This window comes from Hordeum vulgare, chromosome 7H (genome assembly GCF_904849725.1).
Source record: "Hordeum vulgare subsp. vulgare chromosome 7H, MorexV3_pseudomolecules_assembly, whole genome shotgun sequence".
Classification (NCBI taxonomy): domain Eukaryota; kingdom Viridiplantae; phylum Streptophyta; class Magnoliopsida; order Poales; family Poaceae; genus Hordeum; species Hordeum vulgare.
The window spans coordinates 325,159,176-325,164,628 of NC_058524.1; positions in this window are offsets into that span (position 1 = coordinate 325,159,176).

The window sequence follows — 5,453 nt, forward strand, 5'->3', positions numbered from 1 at the left end:
TAGCGTACTTATGAGGTTTTGGTTTAGTTCTTCTCTCAAAACTTGAAGTTGAATAGAAAAAGTAATGTTCGAGTTGACTTATGTGACGTGGTACCTTTTGATGATATTGGATGATTCTGTCGGGCGATTAGGTAGGACTATAGGCATCTAAGAAAGTTCACACACATCCTAACTTCCTTGGAACCTCGAAGCTGTATCGAGCCATATAATGGCCGGAATGTGACCAAAGGCCTTGGCTCTAAGTCATTAGACCATGGACAATACTCCACCTCGACCACCACTAAACCCGTGAGAATGTGATCGTCCAAAACAAATACCCTCTCCTCTCACATATCCCATGAGCAAAGTGTTTGTGTGACGATTGGAGAAATATGATGTTGTCCTCAAGGATGACAACCTTATTTATCCAACAAGAGTGAGAAGGGCCTTAGTCTTATTTGGATAAGCCCCACAAACACTAATTGCCATGCCTCTCAAGTGTAAGGTTTTACCTTAAAGAAGTCGACTCCCCGAAGCACCCTCCAAGAAGCAGAAGACCTACATACCCAAGCAAGGTGAAGAACTGCTATAGTTGGGGAACCATGACGATGAAGAAGAAGGAATAAAAGTCAACCACCACTCGTCTGCCGATTTCAATAGCCAGACTATGCCAAGAAGTATCGGCGTTCAAGCAGGATGAAGCCTAAGGAGAACAAGAGGAATACAAAGAGCCCCTTTGTGGTCCAAACGAGGACATGAAGTCCTGACTGGATCATGGTGAAACCACTGTCAAAGGTGGTTCACCCCACTTGCCATGCCATAAGACCTTGGGGATTGGATGGCTGGTCTAAACTTTTGGATAGCCAAGTTAGCTAGGACCCTCAAAACCATCCAAGATGGTAGAACCTGTTTCAAACACCGAGCCTTTGACTTAGTGTTAGGGACGAAACTCATCCCAAATCCTTCACAAGAAGATACGAAGAGGCTAGAAGACCAAGCACGCGAAGGCACGCCAGAAACGTGCGCCCGTGACAGAGAAGGAAAATATTTGAAGACAAATCAAGAATATACCTGGGCAACTAGTCAAGCAGAAGATCTCGACAAGAAGCCTATGTCGACGCATTTAAACACTCTTGAGATGAAGACCACCTGTGACTAAAGATCACCTGCTTTAAGGACGACAAGGAATTCCCATTCAACGGGAAGCTACACAAAAACCTTGGCCCTTCTAGTCTAGCACGAGACACCTAGATGCCACTAACTTATGTGAGCAACCCAGGACCAACACACAAACATCCTACCTTGCCTCGTATTCCGACATTGGAGTACACACGAAGTCAGACCCTTGCCCGAACCTCGTTCACCAAACCCTGGACCTATAGTCAAGCTAAGAATATGGTAAGAACCCCTCAGATAGAGCTAATCAAAGAACTCGGGGTTGTATCATCAATCACTTCAAGATCCACTTGAGCAATCACATCGAGGAAGGAGAAACATGGGAACGTGAAGCCTACCTCAGACCTGAATTATCTTACTCTTTTCCACGCCTAGCCTAGGAATATCGGGGATGATATTATTGTAAGGGGTTAGGTCTGTCACACGCTTTGTTTTCCCTCTCTTGACTATGTCAACATAGCTAAAACATTAGGACCAAATAGAACTTTTGTTTTTGCTTGTGATGCTTGACTTGATTGTGATTGTTTTCTTGCTTGATTGTGTTTTAAAATCACAAGACTTCCTCCTACTCCCTAGACCATTTCCTAGATCCAAATCTTTGCCCAATGAACATACAATGTGCATAGAACCTAAAACTAGTTTTAAAAATGCAATTTTGAACAAAAAGCTTCTATTTAATTTAAAATTTTAAAAACCCTTGATTGAGTTTTGAACTACAAGTCCTCAAATTAGGGAAGATGTTTTGTCCCAAATGTTTTATTTGGAACCTATCATCAAAAGGACTTCCTAAAACCCCAATATTATGATTTTAAAACTTGATTTCCTATTTTGTGTAAATACCTTTTTTCGAGTCTAGTAATGGTCTTCTATGAAGAAAAAATATTTTCTTGCTTCCAAAATATTTGCGAAAATTTAGAGAAACTCAGTGGACATATATTGTCCATATATAAGGGTTTCAACATATGGTCATGTTCAAAATATTGGACAAAACCCTTTCAGCCTATTATATGCTTTTGAAATATTTCTATAAGAAATATTCTCAAATGATTCTAGTTAAATTCTAGCATGTCACACATGATATATGTGATGATCTTGCCAAGTTTCATATCAATCCAAGTTGACTTGATTGACCAAAATAATCCAAAACCCTATCTATCCAGAACCAAATTTGAGCAACTCTACATTGGGAATTTCCTTCTTTTGCTCTAATATTTTGTGGACATGTTCCAATACCCGAATGATGTATCCGCAACAAGAGGTGCATCAAAGAGAACATATCCAATTGTCCAAAGCCCCTCAAAACAACTTCTACTAATTTCTAGAATTGGGAATATTTCGATTGGCAAGTTTCTCCAATTGATCCCATTTTTTTGGGCATGCTCTAATCCATAGAGAAAACCATTTATGCCCATTTCTAGGGTTTATCAAGTTTATATTGTCAACTTTCACCATATAGTGTCAAAATTTGTGATCAGAGCCGAATGGACTTACCATTTTCCCCCTCGTAAGTATCTCGGCCATTAGATACCCCTTGATGCCCTAGGACAACATCAAACACCTTCATCCACAAGCTAGAGGACAAGCAATGTTGACCCAAAAAGATTACCCTTGCCTCCCATTTTCTACCACAGTATTTTCTCGCCCTTTTCTACTTCTAGTAACCTTGCTATGGTGCCTCATCTATTATTAGAGAGTAACCCCCTCACTTTCCCTCTCCTTTTCACCATGGCATCACCTCTTTTACCCCTCACCCATTATTTCTTATGCTAATACCCCAAACTCTTTCCACATGACCACTAGTGTGCCAATTTATCTGGCCACACCCAAAAATGGTAGGATCATATGGGAAACAAGAGCGGTTCATCTAAAACTAGCATATGGTAGCAAATGTGCCTTTGTACTACAACTACCCTATAGAATTATCCTCGTGGCCTGCATTTTGGTCTACTTGTAGTCCTTCCTTACCTAAGCCACCCAGAGAGCATTTTTCTCTAATGCACTATAGTAAAACCCTTTTGCTAGCCCCGTTTGCTGCTACAAACTTAACCTTAGTGAGAACCACCTTCACCCAGCTCCATATGGATCCAAACTCCACTATCACCCTATTCCATGCATGTCTTGCACCCTAGATATTCTTGGCCGACCAAAATAATGTCCTAGACACAAGGTGGCATGGTGACCACGTTGTTGACCTGCATCAACGGTGCTCGGCTGAGGGTAATTGTTGTGTAGCTTGCGTTCGGCTACGGCAGGGTGTCCGCATGCGCTAGCCTAGTCCTCGAAGTCTCCCACACCCCTCCATGATGCTAGCAACGCTCCAAGACAGCCTGGGCATGCGTGCTCCACAGAGCCCATAGCATCTGAGGTGCTCTGAAGCTTTCCCCTTGTTGCCCTCCAACTCTACCTCTCCCATGAGCCCCCTATAGAACACAGCCACTCTCTCCCCCTCTCATCGACATCCCGGGCCTCCTGATTGCCCCCCGGTGCCCTCTTAATCCTTCTCTAGCCGCCATGGCTCCACCTTGGCCTCAGCACAATTTGTGGGACCCCGCCGCCCTTCTCTCCCCTGAGCACCTCCAATGTCGTCCCTGCATCACCATCGAGCTGCCCGCGCTCTAGTCCCTCCCCTTCTTAACCATAACGTTGTAGCCTTCGTCGACATGGGTTGTCCTCGTCATGACCGACACCATAGTCATCCTCAACCTCCCCCAGGGTAAAAGGCCACCCAGGCGGGTGCGGCAAGCCGCCCCCATCCCACGGATGGCCGGAGCGCCGCCAGGGCAGGCCGGAGATGGTTTTAATGAGATTGAGGAATGTTCTCTTAATTTGTATCTTGCGGATTCTACTATCAGGAAACCCACGGGAAGGATCAATGATGTTCTTATTATTGCAAATAGGAACTATGTACCCGTGGATTTCATTGTGCTTGACATTGATTGCAATCCTACATGCCCTATCATTCTTGGTAGACCTTTCCTAAGGACTATCGGTGCTATCATCGATATGTAGGAAGGGAATATTAGATTAATATTTCCTTTAAATAAGGGCATGGAGCATTTTCCTAGAAAGAAAATAAGATTTCGTTATGAATCTATGATGAGGGCTACTTTTGGTTTGAGCACCAAAGACGACGATACGTGATTCTATAGCTTTATGCCTAGCTAAGGGCGTTAAACAATAGCGCTTGTTGGGAGGCAGCCCAATGAATTTATATTTTTCTTTCTGTTTTGTTGCTTCCACACCATCATAATTCTGTTATGATTGTGTCTTTTGTGTTTCTTTTTGTGTTTGAGCCAAGCAAAACCTTTATGACTAGTCTTGGTGATGCTTGTTTGATCATGCTGGAAAAAGACAGAAAATTTTCGCTCACAAGATTATTTTTCATTTTTATTCAGAAAGATATTTTGAGTTTATTCTTTTTGCGGCTGGTTGATAAGCCTTTTCCCAAGGCAGTCGTAATTGTTAAGAATTTTTGAGGTACAAGAAGTATACGAAGTATACATATTGCTACAGACTGGTCTGTTTTTGACAGATTCTGTTTTTTGTTGTGTTGGTTGCTTGTTTTGATGAAACTATGGATAGTATCAGGGGTACTAGCCATGGAAAAGTGAGAATACAGTAATCTAACATCAATATAAATAGAATTCAAGTTTGCTACAGTACCTAAAGAGGTGGTAGTTTGTATTTTTCTTCTAATGATATCACGAGTTTCTGTTTAAGTTTTGTGTTGTGAAGTTTTCAAGTTTTGGGTGATGTTCTCCTGGACAAAGGGATGAAGAGTGGAAAGAGCTCAAGCTTGAGGATGACCAAGGCATCACAATCCAAATTCAAGGACACCAAAAATCCTTATCTTGGGGATGCCCCGGGAAGGCATCCCCTCGTTCGTCTTCAATCCATCGGTAACATTACCTGGAGCTATATTTTTATTCACCACATGATATGTGTTTTGCTTGGAGCGTGATGTATCGTAGGAGTCTTTTCTTTTTTTTTGTGTCATAATCATCCTTGCTGCACACCTTTTGAGATAGACATGCACTCATCATGGATATTGTACAATGCTCATCGTGCTTCACTTATATCTTTTGAGCTAGATAATTTTGCTCTATGTGCTTCACTTAGATCTTTTAGAGCACGGCGGTGCGTGACTTGGTAGTTGGTTTGAGCTATGAAAGTAGTCCCAAAGGTGATAGGTACCCAAAGAGGATACAAAAATACCTCCATCTTCATGTGCATTGAGTAGAAAGAAAAGTTTGATTCCTCTTAATTAGTTTTGAGACGTGGATTTGGTAATACTAAGA